The sequence below is a fragment of the Triticum dicoccoides genome, chromosome 5A (assembly GCF_002162155.2).
Source record: "Triticum dicoccoides isolate Atlit2015 ecotype Zavitan chromosome 5A, WEW_v2.0, whole genome shotgun sequence".
NCBI classification, from domain to species: Eukaryota; Viridiplantae; Streptophyta; class Magnoliopsida; order Poales; family Poaceae; genus Triticum; species Triticum dicoccoides.
Window position 1 is genome coordinate 651,678,835 of NC_041388.1, and position 23,898 is coordinate 651,702,732.

Genomic DNA, 23,898 nt, shown 5'->3' on the forward strand with positions numbered 1-23,898 from the left:
TTCTCTCGAGCGAGGTCCTGGCGGCTCCGTAGTCGGGCCGACTGGAGGGTCCTCAAGCTCCCGCCGCGTGGATCCCCGCGCCGACCTTAAGGAGGCCACAGAGCGGAACGCGCGGGAGGCGCGGGAGGAGCGAGAGGCGGCAGAGCGAAGGACCGCCCAGGCGACGAAGGAGCAGGCCGACGCGGCGGCCAAGGCCCGGGCGAAGGCGGCATCCGCGGAGACGGAGGCGGAGGCCTCGCACAACCGGCCTCCGCTGCTCGTTGTTCCCCTCCGCACCATGGCCCCCGACGTTCCCGTGCCCCCGTCGGAGGAGGTCGACCAAGGCCCGCCGGTGATGGAGAGGCGGGAGGACCCCGTGATATTCGTGGAGGGGCGTCGCAGACGGCGCCGACTGGAGCGGGCCAAAGCGGCCAATCAGCTGCGGCGCCAGAGTAGCCGTCTAGGGGCGAGCCGGCGACAGGGGCGGCCTCGAGGTGCAGCCGGCATTGCGCCGGCGCGCACGGGGTGGCGCCTCCGCGCCGAAACCGCACCGAGCAGTGGGCGCCAGCCAGATGGCGGAGGCCCTGGAGGCGGCTCGCGCCAGCACGTCCGAGTGGACTCCTAGCGGGGGGACGGGCGAGTTGAACGCGGCGGCCCAGGAGGTACGGAACCGGCTTCAAGCTCAGGCCGCCTCGCTGCAGCGATACACTCAAGAGTTTCTCTCGACGCGGGCCGTCATCCGGGTGAGTCTTCTGGCCTTGGTTATTTTGTTCTTTCGATTTCTTCCGTGGGGGCGCGTCAGTGCACCCACTGGGTGTAGTCCCCGAGTTCCAAGCCGGCTGCGGTGCATGCGGCTTGGAACTTACTAGGTTCTGATAACTTAACTTATCCTTGCCTCCTGTATAATCTTCCAGGAGTATCATAACCTTCGCGCAGCCGCCTTCAACTCCCAGGCTCAGGAGCTGGGCCGGAGAATTGACGACCTGACCAGCAGCGGGAGTGCGTGCTTGTCTCGTTCATCTCCTGTGGGGGCGCGTCAGCGCACCCACTAGGTGTAGTCCTCGAGATTCAGGCCGACTGCTAAGCAGCCGGGTCGGATCTTCCTTGGCGACTTCCCCTTATTAATTTTTCCTTTGTCTTCATGCTTGCAGGAGCCAATGCCGACTTGAGGGAGCAGCTCAGCGGGGCCCAGGCCGCCCTTCGCGCTAAGGAAGCCGAGTACGACGCCTTGGTCCTGGAGCGTGACCGCCTGGCCAAGAAGCTGGCTGACCAGGAGGAGAGCCACAAGGCGGCCCTAAAGAAGGCGCAGGATAACGAAGCTGCCTTGAAGGCCGAGTTCGAGACCGAAGCGGCGGGCTGGGCTGAAACCAGGCAAGCGCTGAATGAAGGCTTCGGCCATATTGAGGATTTGATCGACGGTAAGCCGCCTTCTTCGCTCCTTGCATGCCCCTTGCCGCCTGATTTGTGTTCTGACTTGTGCTGCTTTTTATTCTCTATGCAGACTACTTTCCCGGCTACTCCGTCTTCGCTACCCAAACCATCGAGGCCCATCGCGAAGCACGCCATCAGGCGGGGGCCGACATCGCGCCGGACGCGAGTCGGACGCTTGAGGAGCAACTCTTGGCGGTCCAAGCGCGGCTGCAGCCCGCTCATCGTATGCTCCGCCGCCTCCAGCGCGCCGGGGCGCAGGTGTTGGCCACCCTCTGGCCAAGCGAGACGATTCCCCGCACCCCGAGTCGGACTGCCGACTGGCTGGAAGTGGCGGTTGGCCGCTTCGAGGCCTGGAAGGCGTCGGCAGCCCGACTTGGAGCTGGGCGGGCGCTGGAGTTCGTCCGAGCCTGGTATCCGGGGCTGAACCTGGACCAGCTGCGCACCTGGCGGCTGGAGGCCGACGAAGAGTTGGAGGAGGTGCAGCCGGCTATCGCTCAACGCGCTTTAACGATCGCCGAGTGTACTGACATCAGTGTCTTCGCTCCTGAGATCAATGACGACGGTGTTGCCCAGCCGGAGGAGTGGTTCGGGCTGGACCCGGCAGCGGGTGAAGACTCGGCAGAGGAGATCGCCTCCGGTGATGAAGGCGAAGACGACGAAGGAGAGGACAGCGAAGACGTTGAGCCGGCCGATGAAGCGGCCAGCCAGCCTCAGCCTGATCGTGCCTCCAGCAATGAGGCGCGTGCTAGCGCGCCCTCTGTGGGAGGCGGTGATCATGCCGAGGTTCGCCAGCCGGCCACTCCTCCAGCCGGCACTGCCGTCTCCACCGACCTGCTCGACTCGCCAGTTGCTCCCTTGGCTTAGTCTGCCGTCCTTGTTTTTTCCTGCTTGTTGCCTTTTGAACAACTTTATTAAACTTGCGCAGTTCCACCCATTGGGGGTGTATTCGAACTATGTTGAATGCTGGCCTTTTGAAGGTCTTTTATGTAAATATTATTGCGTGTTTGGTTTCCATTCATGTATGCTTTTTATCCTCAGGCTGTTTCCTTTGCCGCCTTCTCCTTCTGGGAAGGCAAGTACTCGAGCTTTCTTAGATTGGAGCGAGGTGAATGGAAGCCGGCCGGCTGGCTACTCTGGTAGCCGGTCGGCGGTGGGAGAAAAACCGGCTTTTGTTATATTAGTCCGTTAGTCCCTAGCCGTTTTTCGTGTGGGCACCCGTTCTTGCCCTTAACTCTTGCCAGCCGGACAGCCGGTTCTTCGAACTGCGACTTTTGGCAAGAGAAGGCTTGGGAGCCGGCACACTACTTGTCTGACTGCGGGTAGGACTTCTAATATAACTCCAGGCGGCCAGTCCCCGGGCCGACTAGTCAAACCCGGTGCCGGACGGAAAAAAGTGAATGCAATGACAAGGCCATAAGCATGATACTTTTCATTCATAGACAAAAGATGGCAGTCCCCGAGTTCTCCTCGGGGGGCCTATTGTCCCGTACTTAGTACAAAAGTTAGCGTGATACATACTGCATTTCAACTGTAAAACCTTCGGAGGAGGTTGGCGTTCCATGGTCGTTCCGACTCCTTGCCGGAGTCGTCTCTCTTTCGTGCCTTCGGCTTCTGCGTGTCGATCAGGTAGTAGGAGTCGTTGCCTAAGGCTCTGCTGATGATGAAGGGGCCCTCCCAAGGGGCCGAGAGCTTGTGCTGGCCGGCTGTTCGCTGGATTAGCCGGAGCACAAGATCGCCCTCTTGGAAGGATCTTGGCTTGACCTTCCGGCTGTGGTAGCGGCGCAGGCCCTGCTGATAGATGGCGGACCGGCTGAGGGCTAACAGCCGGCCTTCTTCCAGCAGGTTGACACCGTCTTCTCATGCTTCCTTGGCCTCGGCTTCCGTGTACATGGTTACCCGAGGCGAGTCGAACTCGGTGTCAGTAGGGATGACCGCCTTGGCACCATATACGAGGAAGAAAGCAGTGAAGCCGGTTGACTTGTTTGGTGTAGTGCGCAGACTCCAGAGGACAGCCGGCAGCTCATCGAGCCAACAGCCGGCTGAACGCTCCAGTGGTACCATCAGTCGGGGCTTGATGCCGGAAAGGATGAGGCCGTTGGCTCGCTCGACCTGGCCGTTTGACTGCGGGTGGGCGACGGACGCTAGGTCCAACCGGATGCCTTGCGTCGCGCAGAAACGTGCCAAGGCTCCTTTGGCGAAATTTGTGCCATTGTCGGTGATGATGCTGTGTGGCACGCCGTACCGAGTTGTTATATCTGCGATAAATGTCACGGCAGTCGGCCCATTCAGCTTCTTGATCGGCTTTGCCTCAATCCATTTGGTGAATTTGTCCACGGCGACAAGCAGATGTGTCATGCCGCCGTGCGCCGTCTTGAATGGGCCCATCATGTCCAGTCCCCAAACGGCGAAGGGCCAAGTGAGGGGAATGGTCTTGAGTGCTGAAGCCGGCATGTGTTGCTTGGAGCTGAAGAGTTGGCACCCTTTGCAATGTTTAACTAACTCCTTGGCATCATCCAAAGCAGTCGGCCAAAAGAAACCATGGCGGAAAGCTTTGGCGACGAGTGATCTTGAGGCCGCATGGTGGCCGCATTCTCCTTGGTGGATGTCTCTGAGGATTGCAATGCCCTTCTCTTGCTCAACGCATCGCTGGAGGACTCCAGTGACACTGCGCTTGACGAGTTCTCTGTTGACGATTGTGTATGCTCCGGCTCGGCGTTGGACTTGTCTTGCCTCTACTTCGTCAGCCGGCAGATCTTGGTTTATTAGGAAGTTGAGGATGGATTGAGCCCATGACAGAGCTGCGACTTCTTCTAATGCCAAAACGGCTACTGCGACCAGGGCGGGCGGGCTGGGCGGTGAAATGCTGGAGTCGGCCGCCGCCTGTTGTGTTGGTGTAGTCTCTGGGCCGACTACCGCAGTCCCCGAGCTGGGTGAGGCAGTCCCCGGGTCGGGCGTAACTACGGAAGTCCCCAAGCCGCCTGCTGATACCCCCTGGCCGACTATCAAAGTCCCCAGGTCACCTGCTTGGTTCTTCGAGCCGGCTGCGTCGGCGTTAGGCGGGACGAAGATGGAATCGGACTCTGGAGACGGCTTGATAGACGGCTTGAGGAGGCGTTGTAGAGAGACACCGGTTGGTATTGCTTGCCGAGTGGAGCCTATTCGAGCCAGGGCATCAGCTGGCTCGTTGTCGGCTCGTGGTACGTGGAGGAACTCGCATCCTTCAAAATACCCACCGATCTGCTGAACGAGGAAGCAGTAGCTTGCCATATTTGCGTCCTTGGCATCCCAGTCGCCGGATGATTGCTGGACCACCAAGTCCGAGTCGCCATAACATAGGATCCGACGAAGGCCGAGTTCTTTGGCAAGCCGGAGCCCGTGTATGAGCGCCTCGTACTCGGCCACGTTGTTGGAGGCGGCAAAGTGAATTTGCAGCGTGTATCTGAGCTTGTCACCTTTGGGAGAGGTGAGGATGACGCCGGCTCCCAAGCTGGTGCGCATCTTGGACCCATCGAAGTGCATGCGCCAATGAGTGGAGTCGGGAGCCGGCGGTAGGTACTGGGTCTCGGCCCAGTCGACGAGGAAGTCGGCCAATGCTTGGGACTTGATGGCAGTGCGCGGCTGGTAGAAGATCGTATCGGGGGCCAGCTCGATGGCCCATTTCGCCACCCGGCCGGATGCATCCCAGCTGCCTATGATCTCGGCCAGCGGGGCGGTGCATACAACCATGATGGGATGCTCTTGGAAGTAGGGCTTCAGCTTCTTGGCGGCGAAGTACACGCTGTAGCACATCTTCTGGTAGTGCGGGTAGTTCTGCTTCGAGGTAGACAGCACCTCGCTCAAATAGTACACCGGCCTCTGGACCGGCTGGGCTCGGCCTTCTTCTGGGCGTTGGACTACGATGACGGTGCTGACCACCCGGCTGGTTGCGGCAATGTAGAGGAGCATGGGCTCTTTCTCAGTCGGCGCCGCCAGGACAGACAGCGTGGCCAGCATCTTCTTCAGCTCATGAAAAGCTTGATCGGCTTGGTCATTCCACTCGAAGTGGTTGGTCTTCTTCATGAGGCGGTAGAGGGGAAGAGCTTTCTCTCCGAGCCGGCTGATGAAGCAGTTCAGGGAGGCCAGGCATCCGGTAAACTTCTGGACGTCTCGAAGTTTGGTGGGAATCGCCATTCTCTCAATGGCCTTGATCTTTACTGGGTTGCATTCGATGCCGTGTTCGGAGACCAGGAAGCCTAGGAGCTGGCCGGCTGGCACTCCGAACATGCATTTCTCGGGGTTAAGCTTGATTTGGAACCGGCGTAGGTTCTCAAATGTTTCCTTGAGGTCTTCCAGCAAGGTGCCGCGCTTCTCCGTCTTCACCACAATGTCGTCTACGTAGACGTGGGCATTTCTGCCGAGTTGCTTGAGGAGGCACTTCTGCATGCAACGCTGAAAAGTGGCACCGGCATTTCTCAAGCTGAATGTCATAGTCAGGTAGCAGAAGGCTCCGAATGGCGTGATGAAGGCGGTCTTCAAGCGGTCTGCCAGATCTAACTTTATCTGGTGATACCCTGAGTAAGCATCCAAGAAACTCAACAGCTCGCATCCGGCCGTGGAGTCTATCACTTGGTCAATCCTTGGCAGGGCGAACGGATCTTGGGGCAGGCCTTGTTGAGGCTCGTGTAGTCTATACACATGCGCCACTTGTTGTTCTTCTTTAGCACGAGGACCGGGTTGGCGAGCCACTTTGGAAAGAAAACTTCCATAATGAAGCCGGCTGCCAGAAGCCGGGCTATCTCCTCTCCCACAATCCTGCGTTTCTCCTCCGACAGTCGGCGGAGGGGTTGTTTGACTGGCTTTGCGTCTTCTCGGACGTGTATTTTGTGCTCAGCGAATTCCTTCGGAACGCCCGGCATGTCCTTGGGGGACCATGCAAAGATGTCCCGATTCTCACGGAGGAAATCGGCGAGCTCGCCTTCCTATTTGCTGTTTAGGTTTGCCCCGATGACGGCAAACCTCTCTGGGTGCTCGGGGTCAAGAGGTATCTTCTTCGTCTCCTTGGCCGTCTAGAAAGATCCTTGAGCATCATGCTCCTTAGGATCGGGGGACAAGGCCGACTGCTTGCCGGCCATGGCCACGACTCGGTCCAACATCTTCTTTTCTTCGGCAATCACAAGGGACTCGGCCAGCCGACTGCTGGCTGCTGCACACTCAGAGGACTTCTTGTAATCGCCGGCTATGGTGATGACGCCTTTGGTGCTCGGTATCTTCATCTTGAGGTATGCATCATGGGGAACTGCCATGAACTTGGCCAAGGCAGGTCGGCCAAGCAATGCATGGTAAGGGCTCTCCAGGTCCACCACTTCAAACCAGATCGCTTCCCGGCAGAAATGCTCCTTGTCCCCAAAAAGTACATCAATCTTGATCTTGCCGATGGGGGCACAGGACAGGCCGGGTACGATGCCATGGAACATAGTCCAAGTAGGCATGAGTTGCTTTGTCTTGACATTCAGCTTCTCCATGGTGTCACGGTACAGGATGTTGATGCTGCTCCCACCGTCTCAGCACGCGGGAGAATCGGGCAGTGCGTATATCCGTTGCAAGGGTGGCATCCAAAACCAACGCATAAGAGCCGGGAGACGGCATCACCTCTGGGTGGTCGGTCCGGCTCCAGCTGATAGGTTTTTCTGACCAGTGCATGTGCTCGGCGGGGTTGGCAGCAACCATGCTGACTTCTTGGTGCTCTCGGTGTTTGCTGCGCCGGTCTTCGGGGTGACTTGTAAAGATGACATAGGCGGCATGCTCGTCGGGGAACTCATCGTGCATGGCTCCAACTGCGGGCCGAGCGGCCGGCAGCTGCGGAGCCGGAGGCGGCGGACCGGCAGGCGGAGGCGGTGTGAGCCCTTCGCCTTTAGAGATTCGGGTGAGCCAGTGGCACTTCCGGGTCGTGTGGTTGGACGACTTCGCACCGCTGTGGAACTTGCATGGGGCGTCGAGAGTCTGCTCGTAGGAGAAGGCCGGCTGCCAAGCCGGCTTGCCGCCCCTCTGCTTCTTGGGTGCGGGCCGTGCTTCGGGCTGCTCGTCTTCGACTGTGGCCACCTACCGACTGGTGGAGGGCGGCACCGGGCCCTTGCGCTTGTGGTCGTTCTGGTGTGGGCGTCGGCCGGAGTCCCCAGCCGGGGTCTTGAGCGCCGGGTTGAGTACCTTTTCAGACGCGTCTACCCGGAGTTCGGTCTTCATCGAGGAGTCGGCGGTGGCGCACTTGTCCGCTATGATCAGAAGCTCGTCGAGGGTAGTCGGCTCGTCGCAGAGGAGCTTGTGCTTGAGGAGGGTGCCTTCTTGGCACCCGGCAGTGAAGTATTCTATGGCTTGCACCTCGTGCACCCCTTCACAAGAGTTGCAGAGCTCGGCCCAACGCGTGAGGTAGTCGCGAGTGGACTCGGCGGGGCCTTGTACGCACAAGGAGAGCTGTCTGGGCTTGGAGCCCGCTTGTAGGTGCTGGTGAAGTTGCGGACGAAGGCTTCTGTGAAGTCTAGCCAGCTGTTGATGCTGTATGGCTTGAGGCTGTTGAGCCAGGTCCGCGCCGTGCCCTGCAGCATGAGGGGCACGTACTTCACGGCAACACGCTTATTGCCGTTGTCTATGCTAACCGCCGTGGAGTAGTCGATCAACCAATCTTCCGGCTTCATGGAGCCGTTGTACTTGGGCGTGTCTCTTGGGAGCGAGAACCCTTTGGGGAAAGGCTCGTCGCGGATGCGGGGGCCGAAGCAAGGCGGGCCGACATCGTCTTCTTCTTCTAGCGCCAGGGATCACGCCAGGCGGTCGATCCGATGGCGGGCATCGTTCTCGCCGACTCCTTCGCGGCGACCTAGCCGGCCGCTGAGAGTCGGATGCGCAACAGGTGGTGGGGTGGGATATCTCTCTCCATGGGGTCGGGGCGGAGGCAGGTTGCCCCGCCACTCCACGGCCCGGGGGTGGCCTTCTGCGTCTCGCTCGATGGAGATTCGGGTTCGGCTTCGGCTGGCAGCCGGCTCTTTCTCGCGCCGCGCGCGGGTTTCACCCGTAGTCGGCGTCCGAGACGTCGCGCCGTGATCTCGGCGCGGGGGAGGGCTTTCCGCGCGGGCGTCGGCTTCGTGTCGCTGCGTGGCTGCATCGATCAGCCGCTGGATGCGTCGGGTCATGTGGGGGAGTTCTTCGGCCCCCAGTCCATCTAGCTTGTCTACGGCCGCCTGGGCGGCGCGCAGGTTCTCGAGTGGAGTAGTGTAGACTGGGCGGTCGACTCCTAGCGTATCGGCGACGACAGCGCCGCGCTGTCTGACAACGCCGGCCCGGCTAGGCCCGCCTGGGGGCGGCGTGCCAAAGGTGGCGCGGTCGGCCTCGTGTCAGTGGGCCTCAGCGAGGTGTCTCATGGAAACGAACTTCCGAAGGGCAAGGCGGCGAGCTTCCAGTGCTTCAGCGTCGGCATCGGCCGGGAGGGGGATGGACAAGTTGTGGACCGCCGCATGCGGGGCGTCGTGGGCGCTCTCGTCAGAAGCGCCGCCGTGGCTGATGACCATCACCTCGGTGGTGACAGCGTCGCAGCCATCGGCCCGGGGAAGCGGGTCGTTGTAGATCACGACGTTGGTGGGGAACGTGTCGAGTGAGGCCGTGTCGGAGTCGACAGGCATCGGATCGGTGGAGCCAACTGACTCCAAGTCCACGGCAGGCTCGCCGGAGACGTGGAGCTGGCCGAGGAGGTTGACGAGGTGGTCGGTGCCCGCGTCGGAGGCGAGCTCGTCAGAGATGAGAGTCTTGTCAAGGAGATCGGCGAGGTTGCTCGCCGCACAGATGTTGGTGACGCCTTGTAGCACGTCGTGGCAAGCGCCATCGAGCGTGCCGGGCTGGCTACGCTCGCGGGGGAGGAAGAGGGTTCCCGTCCAAAACAGGTCTCCGGACGGCGGTGCACCTGGCCCCACCGTGGGCGCCAAATGTCGGGTGGTAGGTGCGACATACGCCAATGGGTGGCTTATCATTATGGGAGCCAGTAAAACGTCGCCGGTGCCTGGAAACGGGATGAGGCGAAGACATGCACGCCGGCGAATCTTACCCAGCTTCAGGGCTCTCCGTGGAGATAACACCCCTACTGCTGCTCTGCGGGGTCTCCGCATGGTCACTAGATGAACAAGTGGCTACACGGTGCTCCTCGAGCTGTTTGGCGAGAGGAAGAAGAAGGGCACGGCTTGCTCTCTTCTCCTCCCTATGTGGTGTCTGAGACTAGCAGGGATTGATCTCTCTTTGCATGGATGCCCCGGGGGGTTTATATAGGCCTACCCCCCGGGGGTACAATGGTAATCCGGCTGGGCGCGGGGCCCAGTCGTCTGTGTCTACGCTCTCCAACTTCTGCGCCGGCTGCTGGGGCCCACCGGCTAGTGGGTCCCGCCGGCTGCCGGCTCTTTGGTCGACAGGCAGGCCCCACTGTCAGGGCCTTGTCGGCGGCTAGTTACTGTTTCTCAATCTTGGTGGCGAGGGCTTCGCCGAAGTGGGCGTGGCTACAGTGCCGCCGCCCGGTGGGCGATCACTGTAGCCCCACCGCATCTTGTCTCCTTAATGGGGCGTCTTCTTCGAGGGAGGTGGCAAGCCGGCTGTGGGCAGCCGGCTCTATCTTGGGCCGACTGGGGGAGGTCTGGCCGCCTTCGGGTGTCTCTCTGCCTGAAGGGTCCCACTGCCCGTGGGCCGTACTGGTAGCCCGTCGTGGATGACATCAGGGTCAACGTGGAAACAGTACTGCGCCGGACGGGTCATGGCCACCCGTACGGCACACTGTGCCAGGCGTGCTCCGGGATTCGGGGGTGGCAGGCTTCACTGTAGCCACGCCTCGTCACATCGCCATTATGTGGATGCAGACTTCGAGGGTACGATCTTGACCGCTTTATGGGAGCCGGCTTCTTGGAGTTGGGCCGCCTTCCGATAGCCGGCCTGGAGACAGCCGACAAGGGGAAGGCGGCCCTGTGTCTTGGATTCTTGAGGGCCGAATCGGCTCGTAATTTTTTCAGAAGGGCCAGGGGGAGCCGGCTAGGCTACCCATGGTTATTTACTCTGACAGTTGCTTAAGCAATCATCAAAAGAAGTTACATATACGGAGAAATCATCCATGAAAACGTCAACAATCTTTTCAGAAAAGTCAGAGAATATAGCAGTCATACATCTTTGAAAGGTAGCAGGTGCGTTGCATAAACCAAAAGGCATACGTCTATAAGAAAAGGTACCGAAAGGGCAAGTAAAAGTTGTCTTTTCTTGATCCTCTTTTGACACGGGTATTTGAGAAAAACCAGAATAACCATCTAGAAAGCAAAAATGTGTATGTTTGGATATTCTTTCTAGCATTTGATCAATAAAAGGTAAAGGGTAATGATCCTGTTTAGTGTCAGGTCTAGCAATTCTAGCAGCTTCATCACAGAAGTAAATAACATGCCCATCGATATTATCAGCCAAGAGATCTTTAACCATAGCAATAATAGGTTCAACTTTAATTTGCTCAAGGGGTGTAGGTGTTCTAATATTACTCTTACAAACCACAGTTGAAGATTTAGCATGATCCTTTATTCTAACAGGGAAAGGTGGTTTCTCAATATAAGCAGTAGGAACAACATGATCAACATTATAAGTGATAGTATTTTCTTCAACTTTAATAGGTGCAACTACTTTTACTTCAATGGGAGGATTATATTTAAACCACTTCTCCTTAGGGAGATCAACATGAGTAGCAAAGGATTCACAGAAAGAAGCTACTATCTCAGAGTCAAGTCCATATTTAGTGATAAATTCATGGAAAACATCGATATCCATAAAAGATTTAACACAATCAAAATTGGGTGTTATACCTGACTCCTTACCTTAGTCGAGATCCCAATCTTCAGAGTTGCGTTTAATTCTTTCCAATAAATTCCATTTGAATTTAATAGTCTTGATCATAAAAGAGCCAGTACAAGAAGTATCGAGCATGGAGCGATTACTGAGAGAAAGCCGAGCATAATTTTTTTGAATAATAATTTATCTTGAGAGCTCATAATTGGGGCATGAATATAACATTGACTTAAGCCTCCCCCAAGCTTGAGTGATGCTTTCTCCTTCGCGAGGCCAAAAATTATATATATAATTATGATCACGATGAACAAGATGCATATATAGGATAAAACTTCTGATGAAATTCCAATTTCAATCGGTTGGAGTTCCATGATCCCATATCATCACATAGCTTAAACCATGTCAATGCCTTTACCTTCAAAGATAAAGGGAAGACCTTCTTCTTGATAACATCCTTTGGCATACCTGCAAGCTTAAATAATCCACAAACTCCATCCACATAGATTAAGTACAAATCTGGATGTAATGTTCCATCACCCGTGAAAGGATTAGCTAGCAGTTTCTCTATCATACCCGAAGGAATTTCAAAGTAAACATTTTCAGTAGGTTCAGTAGGTTGAGGAGCAACTCGTTCCTCTACTGGTCAGGGTGAAGATACCCTGAACAAGCTCCTCAAAGGATTATGTACCATAGTAACAAGTGACAGTAAATTTCAGCACACTATATAAATTTTTCCTTACCAAAGGCTCTTCACTCCCCGGCAACGGCGCCAGAAAAGAGTCTTGATGACCCACAAGTATAGGGGATCTATCGTAATCGCTTCGATAATAAGAGTGTAGAACCTAACGAGGAGCAGAAGGAAATGATAAGCAGTTTTCAGTAAGGTATTCTCTGCAAGCACTGAAAATTATCGGTAACAGGTAGTTTTTATGATAAGAAAATCTGTAACGGGTAACAAGTAATAAAAGTAAATAAGGTGCAGCAAGATGGCCCAATCCTTTTTGTAGCAAAGCACAAGCCTGGGCAAACTCTTATATAAAGGAAAATGCTCCCGAGGACACATGGGAATTATCGTCAAGCTAGTTTTCATCACGTTCATATGATTTGCGTTCGGTACTTTGATAATTTGATATGTGGGTGGACTGGTGCTTGGGTACTGCCCTTCCTTGGACAAGCATCCCACTTATGGTTAACCCCTCTTGCAAGCATCCAAAACTACAAAGGAAGTATTAAGGTAAACCTAACCATAGCATGAAACATATGGATCCAAATCAACCCCCTTACGAAGCAACTCATAAACTAGGGTTTAAGCTTCTATCACTCTAGAAACCCATCATCTACTTATTACTTCCCAATGCCTCCCCCTAGGCCCAAACAATGGTGAAGTGTCATGTAGTCGACGTTCACATGACACCACTAGAGGAGAGACAACATACATCTCATCGAAATATTGAACGAATACAAAATTCACATGACTACTTATAGCAAGACTTCTTCCATGTCCTCGGGAACAAACATAACTACTCACAAATCATATTCATGTTCATAATCAGAGGGGTATTAATATGCATAAAGGATCTGAACATATGATCTTCCACCAAGTAAACCAACTAGCATCATCTACAAGGAATAATCAACACTACTAGCAACCCACAGGTACCAATCTGAGGTTTTGAGACAAAGATTGGATATAAGAGATGAACTAGGGTTAGATATGAGATGGTGCTGGTGAATATGTTGATGGAGATTGACCCCCTCCCGATGAGAGTATCGATGGTGATGATTTCCCCCTCCCGAGGGGATATTTCCCTGGCAGAACAGCTTCGTCGGAGCCCTAGATTGGTTCCGCCAAGGTTTCGCCTCGTGGCGGCGGAGTTTCATCCCGAGAGCTTGCTTATCATTTTTTCTCGGATGAAAGACTTCATATAGCAGAAGATGGGCACCAGAGGCCTGCCAGGAGGCCCACGAGACAGGGGGGCGCACCCCCACCCTCGTGGCCAGGGTGTGGGCCCCCTCTGGTTAATTATTTCGCTAGTACTTTTTATATATTCCAAAACATGCTCCCATGAAGTTTCAGGACTTTTGGATTTGTGTAGAATAGGTCTCTAATATTTGCTCCTTTTCTAGCCCAGAATTCCAGCTGTCGGCATTCTCCCTGTTCATGTAAACCTTGTAAAATAAGAGAGAATAGACATAAGTATTGTGACATAATGTATAGTAACATCCCATAATGCAATAAATATCGATGTAAAAGCATGATGCAAAATGGACGTATCATCGTAGTATAGGATCCGGCGGATGCCAATCTCTTTGGCCAGCCGGAGGCGTGTACTAGTGCCTCATACTCGGCCACATTATTGGAGTCTGCGAAGTGAATTTTCGATGTGTATCTGAGCTTGTCGCCTTTAGGAGAGGTGAGGACAACGTCGGCTCCCAAACTTGTGCGCATATTTGATCCATCAAAGTGCATCCGCCAATGGGTGGAGCCCGGAGCTGGCGGCAGGTACTGGGTCTCGGCCCAGTCGACGAGGAAGTCAGCTAGTACTTGGGACTTGATGGCGGTGCGTGGCTGGTAGAAGATGGTGTAGGGGGGCAACTCGATGGCCCATTTGGCCAGCCGACCAGATGCATCTCTGTTGCCTATGATATCGGCAAGTGGGGCAGTGCAGACAACCGTGATGGGGTGCTCTTAAAAGTAAGGCTTCAACTTCTTGGCGGCGAAGTGCACGCCGTAACACATCTTCTGGTAGTGGGGGTAGTTCTGCTTTGAGGTTGACAGCACCTCGCTCAAATAATACACAGACCTCTGGACCAGTTGTGCCCTGCCGGCCTCTGGGCGCTCTACTACCATGACAGTGTTGACCACCCGGCTGGTGGCGGCGATGTAAAGGTATATGGGCTCTTTAGCAGTCGGGGCCGCCAGGATAGGCGGGGTAGTCAGCATCTTCTTTAGTTGGAGAAAGGCCTCGTCCGCCTTGTCTTTCCACTCAAAGTGAGTGGTTTTCTTCATGAGTTGGTACAGTGGAAGGGCCTTCTCACCCAGCCGACTGATGAAGCGGCTGATGGATGCTAAGCAGCCGGTGAACTTCTGGACGTCTCGCTGTCGGGTGGCTTTCTCCATCCTCTCGATGGCCTTCATCTTCATAGGGTTGCACTCAATGCTGCGTTATGAGACCAGGAAGCCAAGGAGTTGGCCGGATGGTACCCCAAAGATGCACTTCTCCAGGTTGAGCTTGATCTGAAACCGTCACAAATTTTCAAAAGTTTCCTTGAGATCTTCCAAGAGGGTACCGCGCTTCTCCATCTTCACCACAACATCGTCTACCTAGACGTGGGCATTCCTGCCGAGCTGCTTGAGGAGACACTTCTGCATGCAACGCTGAAAACTGGCACCGGCATTTCTCAAGCCGAATGTCATAGTCAGGTAGCAGAAGTCTCCGAATGGTGTGATGAAGGCGGTCTTTAGGCGGTCTACCGGGTTCAACTTTATCTGTTGGTAGCCTGAATAAGCATCCAAAAAACTCAACAGCTCGCATCCTGCTGTGGAGTCTATCACTTGGTCAATCCGAGGCAAAGCAAACGTATCTTTTGGGCAAGCTTTGTTGAGGCTGGTATAGTCAATAAACATGCGCCATTTGTTGTTCTTCTTCAGTACAAGGACTGGGTTGGCAAGCCACTCTGGAAAAAATACTTCCATAATGAAGCCGGCTGCTAGAAGCCGGGTTATCTCTTCACCAAAAATTCTTCTCTTCTCCTCCGACAGTCGGCGGAGGGGTTGTTTGACTGGCTTGGCATCTGATCTGACATGTAGCTTGTGCTCGGCAAAATCCGTTCGAACACCCGACATGTCTTTGGGAGACCATGCGAAGATGTGCCGATTCTCATGGAGGAAATCGATGAGCTCGCTTTCCTATTTGCTGTCAAGATTGGCCCCTATGATAGCATGCCTTTCCGGGTGCTCTGGGTTCAAGGGAATCTTCTTTGTCTCTTTGGCCGGCTGGAAGGAGCCCTGGGTCTCTGACTCTTTGGGCTTCGGTGACTTGTCCGGCTACTTGCTGGCCACGGCCACCACCCGGCCTAGGAGCTTCTTCTCAGCAGCGATCACAAGGGACTCATAGGGAGACATACCTTTGGAAGAGGCCCTCGCCATGGCCGGATCGCCGCGCTGACATGCACTGATGAACAACCCGACGGACAACCTCAACGGCATCGTCTTCAAGTCCCTGCCGTGCAGGATCATCAAGGGGAATCGCCAAATCTACAAGCCTCGCCACATCCTTCTCAGAGTAACCCACTCGGAATGCCTCGCGGATCGCATCGGACGGTGTCAGCGAGCTCGTCTGAGACTCTTCACCGCCGGAGTCCCCGTGCTCATCTTCCGCATCGCCGGCTGCTATCTCTTGAGCACTGCGTTGGTTTTTCCCCGAAGAGGAAGGGAAGATGCAGCAGAGTAGCATAAGTATTTCCTTCAGTTTTTGAGAACCAAGGTATCAATCCAGTAGGAGGCTACGCGCGAGTCCCTCGTACCTGCACAAAACAAATAAATTCTCGCAACCAACGCGATAAGGGGTTGTCAATCCCTACACGGCCACTTACGAGAGTGAGATCTGATAGATATGATAAGATAATATTTTTGGTATTTTTTATGATAAAGATGCAAAGTAAAATAAAAGCAAAGTAAATAACAATGTATTGGTAGATTAATATGATGAAGATAGACCCGGGGGGCCATAGGTTTCACTAGTGGCTTCTCTCAAGAGCATAAGTATTCTACAGTGGGTGAACAAATTACTGTTGACCAATTTACAGAATTGAGCATAATTATGAGAATATCTAGGCATGATCATGTATATAGGCATCACGTCTGAGACAAGTAGACAGACTCCTGCCTGCATCTACTACTATTACTCCACTCATCGACTGCTATCCAGCATGCATCTAGAGTATTAAGTTAATGAAAACAGAGTAACGCCTTAAGCAAGATGACATGATGTAGATGGATAAACTCATGCAATATGATGAAAACCCCATCTTGTTATCCTCGATGGAAACAATACGATACGTGCCTTGATGCCCCTACTGTCACTGGGAAAGGACACTTCAAGATTGAACCCAAAGCTAAGCACCTCTCCCATTGCAAGAAAGATCAATCTAGTAGGCCAAACCAAACTGATAATTCGAAGAGACTTGCAAAGATAACCAATCATACATAAAAGAATTCAAAGAAGATTCAAATATTGTTCATAGATAGACTTGATCATAAACCCACAATTCATCGGTCTCAACAAACACACCGCAAAAAGAAGATTACATCAAATAGTTCTCCTCAAGAGAGGGGGAGAACATTGTATTGAGATCCAAAAAGAGAGAAGAAGCCATCTAGCTAATAACTATGGACCCATAGGTCTAAGGTAAACTACTCACACTTCATCGGAGGGGCTATGGTGATGATGTAGAAGCCCTCCGTGATCGATGCCCCCTCAGGCGGAGCTCCGGAATAGGCCCCAAGATGGGATCTCGTGGATACAGAAAGTTGTGGCGGTGGAATTAGGGTTTTGGCTCCGTATCTGATCGGTTGGGGGTACGTAGGTATATATAGGAGGAAGGAGTACGTCGGTGGAGCAATAGGGGCCCATGAGGGTGGAGGGCGCGCCTGGGGGGGGGGGGGGTAGGCACGCCCCCTACCTCGTGGCCTCCTCTTTTGTGTCTTGACGTAGTGTCCAAGTCTCCTGGGTCTTGTTCATTGAGAAAATCACGTTCCCGAAGGTTTCATTCCGTTTGGACTCCGTTTGATATTCCTTTTCTTCGAAACCCTAAAATAGGCACAAAAAAACTACAATTCTGGGTTGGGCCTCTGGTTAATAGGTTAGCCCCAAAAATAATATAAAAGTGGATAATAAAGCCCAATAATGTCCAAAATAGTAGATAATATAACATGGAGCAATCAAAAATTATAGATACGTTGGAGACGTATCAAGCATCCCCAAGCTTAATTCCTGGTCGTCCTCGAGAAGGTAAATGATAAAAACAGAATTTTTGATGCGGAGTGCTACTTGGCATAATTTTAATGTAATTCTTCTTAATTGTCAGATCCAAAAGATTCAAGATAAAAGTTCATATTGACGTAAAAATAATAATACTTCAAGCATACTAATAAAGCAATCATGTCTTCTCAAAATAACATGGCCAGAGAAAGTTATCCCTACAAAATCATATAGTCTGGCTATGCTCTATCTTCACCACACAAAGTATTTAAATCATGCACAACCCGATGACAAGCCAAGCAATTGTTTCATACTTTTAACATTCTCAAAAATTTTTCAATCTTCACGCAATACATGAGCGTGAGCCATGGATAGAGCACTATAGGTGGAATAGAATGGTGGTTGTGGAGAAGACAAAAAGGGGGAAGATAGTCTCACGTCAACTAGGCGTATCAACAGGCTATGGAGATGCCCATCAATAGATATCAATGTGAGTGAGTAGGGATTGCCATGCAACAGATGCACTAGAGCTATAAGTATATGAAAGCTCAACAAAAGAAACAAAGTGGGTGTGCATCCAACTTGCTTGATCACGAAGACCTAGGGCAATTTGAGGAAGCCCATCATTGGAATATACAAGCCAAGTTCTATAATGAAAAATTCCCACTAGTATATGAAAGTGACGAAATGAGAGACTCTCTACTATGAATATCATGGTGCTAATTTGAAGCACAAGTGTGGTAAAAGGATAGTAGCATTGCCCCTTCTCTCTTTTTCTCTCATTTTTTTATTTGGGACCTTTCTCTCTTTTTTGGCCACTTATCTTTCCCTCTTTTTTTTCGTCCGGAGTCTCATCCCGACTTATGGGGGAATCATAGTCTCCATCATCCTTTCCTCACTTGGGACAATGCTCTAATAATGATGATCATCACACTTTTATTTTCTTACAACTCAACAATTACAACTCGATACTTAGAACAAAATATGACTCTATATGAATGCCTTCGGCGGTGTACCGGGATATGCAATGACTCATGAATGACATGTATGAAAGAATTATGAACGGTAGCTTTGCCACAAATACGATGTCAACTACATGATCATGCTAAGCAATATGACAATGATGGAGTGTGTCATCATAAACGGAATGGTGGAAAGTTGCATGGCAATATATCTTAGAATGGCTATGGAAATGCCATAATAGGTAGGTATGGTGGCTGTTTTGAGGAAGGTATATGGTGGGTGTATGATACCGGTGAAAGGTGCACGGTATTATAGAGGCTAGCAATGGTGGAAGGGTGAGAGTGCGTATGATCCATGGACTCAACATTATTCATAAAGAACTCATATACTTATTGCAAAAGTCTACAAGTTATCAAAGCAAAGTATTACACGCATGCTCCTAGGGGGATATATTGGTAGGAAAAGACCATCGCTCGTCCCCGTCCGCCACTCATAAGGAAGACAATCAATAAATAAATCATGCTCCGACTTCATCACATAACGGTCCACCATACGTGCATGCTACGGGAATCACAAACTTTAACACAAGTATTTCTCAAATTCACAACTACTCAACTAGCACAACTTTAATATCACCATCTTCATATCTCAAAACAATTATCAATCATCAAACTTCTCATATTATTCAACACACTCATAAGAGAATTTTATTATTAATCTTGTATACCTAGCATATAAGGATTTTTAAAGCAAATTACCATGCTATTTAATACTCTCAAAATAATCTAAGTGAAGCATGAGAGATCAATAGTTTCTATAAAACAAATCCACCACCGAGCTCTAAAAGATATAAGTGAAGTACTAGAGCAAAACTATATAACTCAATTGATATAAGCGAAGCACATAGAGTATTCTAATAAATTCCAAATCATGTATGGCTCTCTAAAAAGGTGTGTACAGCAAGGATGATTGTGGTAAACTAACAAATAAAGACTCAAATAATGCAAGACGCTCCAAGCAAAACACATATCATGTGGTGAATAAAAATATAGCTCCAAGTAAAGTTACCGATAGAAGTAGACGAAAGAGGGGATGCCTTCCGGGGCATCCCCAAGATTTGGCTTTTAGGTGTCCTTAGATTATCTTGGGGGTGCCATGGGCATCCCCAAGCTTAGTCTCTTGCTACTCCTTGTTCCATAATCCATCAAATCTTTACCCAAAACTTGAAAACTTCACAACACAAAACTTAAAGTAGAAAATCTCGTGAGCTCCGTTAGCGAAAGAAAACAAAACACCACTTCAAGGTACTGTAATGAACTCATTGTTTATTTATATTGGTGTTAAACCTACTGTATTCCAACTTCTCTATGGTTTATAAACTATTTTACTAGCCATAGATTCATCAAAATAAGCAAACAACACATGAAAAACAGAATCTATCAAAAACAGAACAGTCTGTAGTAATCTGTAGCTAGCACAAGATATGGAACCCCAAAAATTCTAAAATAAATTTCTGGAAGTGAGGAATTTATCTATTAATCATATTCAAAAATAATTAACTAAATAGCACTTTCCAAATAAAAATGGCAGCAGTTCTCGTGAGCGCTAAAGTTTCTGTTTTTTACAGCAAGATTAACAAGACTTTCCCCAAGTCTTCCCAACGGTTCTACTTGGCACAAACACTAATTAAACACAAAAAAATACAACCTAAACAGAGGCTAGATAAATTATTTATTACTAAACAGGAGCAAAAAAGCAAGGAATAAAAATAAAATTGGGTTGCCTCCCAACAAGCGCTATCGTTTAACGCCCCTAGCTAGGCATAAAAAGCAAAGATAGATCTAGGTATTGCCATCTTTGGTAGGCAATCCATAAATGGCTCTCATAATAGATTCATAAGGTAATTTAATTTTATTTCTAGGAAAGTGTTCCATGCCTTTCCTTAACGGAAATTGGAATCTAATATTTCCTTCATATCAATAATTGCACCAATCTTTCTAAGGAAAGGTCTACCAAGAATAATAGGACATGAAGGATTGCAATCTATGTCAAGAACAATAAAATCTACGGGCACATAGTTCCTACTTGCAACAATGAGAACATCATTAATTCTTCCCATAGGTTTCTTAATAGTGGAATCTGCAAGGTGCAAGTTTAGAGAGCAATCATCAAAATCACGGAAACCTAACAAATCACACAAAGTCTTTGGAATCGTGGAAACACTAGCACCCAAATCACATAAAGCATAGAATTCATGATCTTTAATCTTAATTTTAATAGTTGGTTCCCACTCATCATAAAGTTTCCTAGGGATAGAAACATCCAATTCAAGTTTTTCTTCATAAGATTGCATCAAGGCATCAACGATATGTTTAGTGAACGCTTTATTTTGACTATAAGCATGAGGAGAATTTAGCACGGATTGCAACAAGGAAATACAATCAATCAAAGAGCATTTTTCATAATTAAATTCCTTGAAATCCAAGATAGTGGGTTTAGCAACATCTAGGGTTTTAATTTCTTCGATCCCACTTTCATCAATTTTAGCATCAAGATCTAAAAACTCCGAATTCTTGGAACGTCTTCTAGGTAAAGGTGAATCATATTTTGTCCCATCATTATTAAGATTCATGTTGCAAACAAAGATTTAATAGGGGACGCATCAATAACTTTTAGATCTTCATCTTTATTTTCATAGGAACTAGAGGAACACGCTCTTATAAAGGCATCTTTTTTAGCACGCATCCTAGCGGTTCTTTCTTTGCACTCATCAATGGAAATTCTCATGGCTTTGAGAGACTCATTGATATCATGCTTAGGTGGAATAGATCTAAGTTTCAAAGAATCAACATCAAGAGCAATTCTATCAACGTTCCTAGCCAACTCATCAATCTTAAGCAATTTTTCTTCAATCAAAGCATTAAAATTCTTTTGCGAAGTAATAAATTCTTTAATATTAGATTCAAAATCAGAGGGCATCTTATTATAATTTCCATAAGAATTGTTGTAGGAATTACCATAATTATTAGAGGGATTACTAGGATAAGACCTAGGATTGAAATTTCCTCTATACGCGCTGTTACCAAAATTGTTCCTACCAACAAAATTCACATCCATAGTTTCATTATTATTCTCAATCAAAGTAGACAAGGGCATATCATTAGGATCAGAAGAAACACTTTTATAAGCAAATAATTTCATAAGTTCATCCATCTTTCCACTCAAAACATTAATTTCTTCTATCACATGCACCTTTTTATTAGTAGATCTTTCTGTATGCCATTGAGAATAATTAACTATAATATTATCTAAGAGTTTAGTAGCTTCTCCTAAAGTGATTTCCATAAAGTGCCTCCCACGGTCGAATCTAAAAGATTTCTAGAAGCAAAATTCAATCCGGCATAAAAAATTTGTATAATCATCCATAAATTCAAACCATGAGTAGGGCAATTACGTATCATTAATTTCATCCTCTCCCAAGCTTGTGCAACATGTTCATGATCAAGTTGCTTAAAATTCGTAATATCGTTTCTAAGGGAGATGATCTTAGCGGGAGGAAAATACTTAGAGATAAAAGCATCTTTGCACTTATTCCATGAATCAATGCTATTTTTTGGCAAAGACAAAAACCAAGCTTTAGCACGATCTCTAAGCGAGAAAGGAAATAGCTTCAATTTAACAATATCATTATCCACATCTTTCTTCTTTTGCATATCACACAAATCAACGAAGCTATTGAGATGGGTAGCGGCATCTTCACTAGGAAGGACGGAAAACGGATCTTTCATGAAAAGATTCAGCAAAGCAATATTAATTTCACAAGATTCAGCATCGGTAAGAGGAGCAATCGAAGTGTTAATAAAATCATTGTTGTTGGTATTGGTAAAGTCACACAATTTAGTGTTATCTTGAGCCATCATGACAAGCAAGCAAACTAACACACAAGCAAACAAAAAGCAAGCGGGCAAAAAGAGGCAAATAGAGAAAGATAGGGAGGATAGAGAGAGAGGGCGAATAAAACGGCAAGGGTGAAGTGGGGGAGAGGAAAACGAGAGGCAAATGGCAAATAATGTAATGCGGGAGATAGGGATTGTGATGGGTACTTGGTATATTGACTTTTCCGTAGACTCCCCGGCAACGGCGCCAGAAATCCTTCTTGCTACCTCTTGAGCACCGCGTTGGTTTTTCCCCAAAGAGGAAGGGATGATGCAGCAGAGTAGCATAATTATTTCCCTCAGTTTTTGAGAACCAAGGTATCAATCCAGTAGGAGGCTACGCGTGAGTCCCTCGTACCTGCACAAAACAAATAAATCCTCGCAACCAACGCGATAAGGGGTTGTCAATCCCTACACGGCCACTTACGAGAGTGAGATCTGATAGATATGATAAGATAATTTTTTTGGTATTTTTTATGATAAAGATGCAAAGTAAAATAAAAGCAAAGTAAATAATAAAGTATTGGTAGATTAATATGATGAAGATAGACCCGGGGGCCATAGGTTTCACTAGTGGCTTCTCTCAAGAGCATAAGTATTCTACGGTGGGTGAACAAATTACTGTTGAGCAATTGACATAATTGAGCATAGTTATGAGAATATCTAGGCATGATCATGTATATAGGCATCACGTCCAAGACAAGTAGACCGACTCCTGCCTGCATCTACTACTATTACTCCACTCATCCACCGCTATCCAGCATGCATCTAGAGTATTAAGTTAATGAAAACAGAGTAACACCTTAAGTAAGATGACATGATGTAGATGGATAAACTCATGCAATATGATGAAAACCCCATCTTGTTATCCTCGATGGCAACAATACAATACGTGCCTTGATGCCCCTATTGTCACTGGGAAAGGACACTTCAAGATTGAACCCAAAGCTAAGCACTTCTCCCATTGCAAGAAAGATCAATCTAGTAGGCCAAACCAAACTGATAATTCAAAGAGACTTGCAAAGATAACCAATCATACATAAAAGAATTCAGAGAAGATTCAAATATTGTTCATAGATAGACTTGATCATAAACCCACAATTCATCGATCTCAACAAACACACCGCAAAAAGAAGATTACATCAAATAGTTCTCCTTAAGAGAGGGGGAGAACATTGTATTGAGATCCAAAAAGAGAGAAGAAGCCATCTAGCTAATAACTATGGACCCGTAGGTCTGAGGTAAACTACTCACACTTCATCGGAGGGGCTATGGTGATGATGTAGAAGCCCTCCGTGGTCGATGCCCCCTCCGGCGGAGCTCCCGAACAGGCCCCAAGATGGGATCTCATGGATACAGAAAGTTGTGGCAGTGGAATTAGGGTTTTGGCTCCGTATCTGATCGTTTGGGGGTACGTAGGTATATATAGGAGGAAGGAGTACGTCGGTGGAGCAACAGGGGGCCCATGAGGGTGGAGGGCGGGCCTGGGGGGGTAGGCACGCCCCCTACCTCGTGGCCTCCTCTTTTGTGTCTTGACGTAGGGTCCAAGTCTCCTCGGTCTTGTTCGTTGAGAAAATCACGTTCCCGAAGGTTTCATTCCGTTTGGACTCCGTTTGATATTCCTTTTCTTTGAAACCCTAAAATAAGCAAAAAAAACAACAATTGTGTGCTGGGCCTCTGGTTAATATGTTAGCCCCAAAAATAATATAAAAGTGGATAATAAAGCCCAATAATGTCTAAAACAGTAGATGATACAGCATGGAGAAATCAAAAATTATAGATAC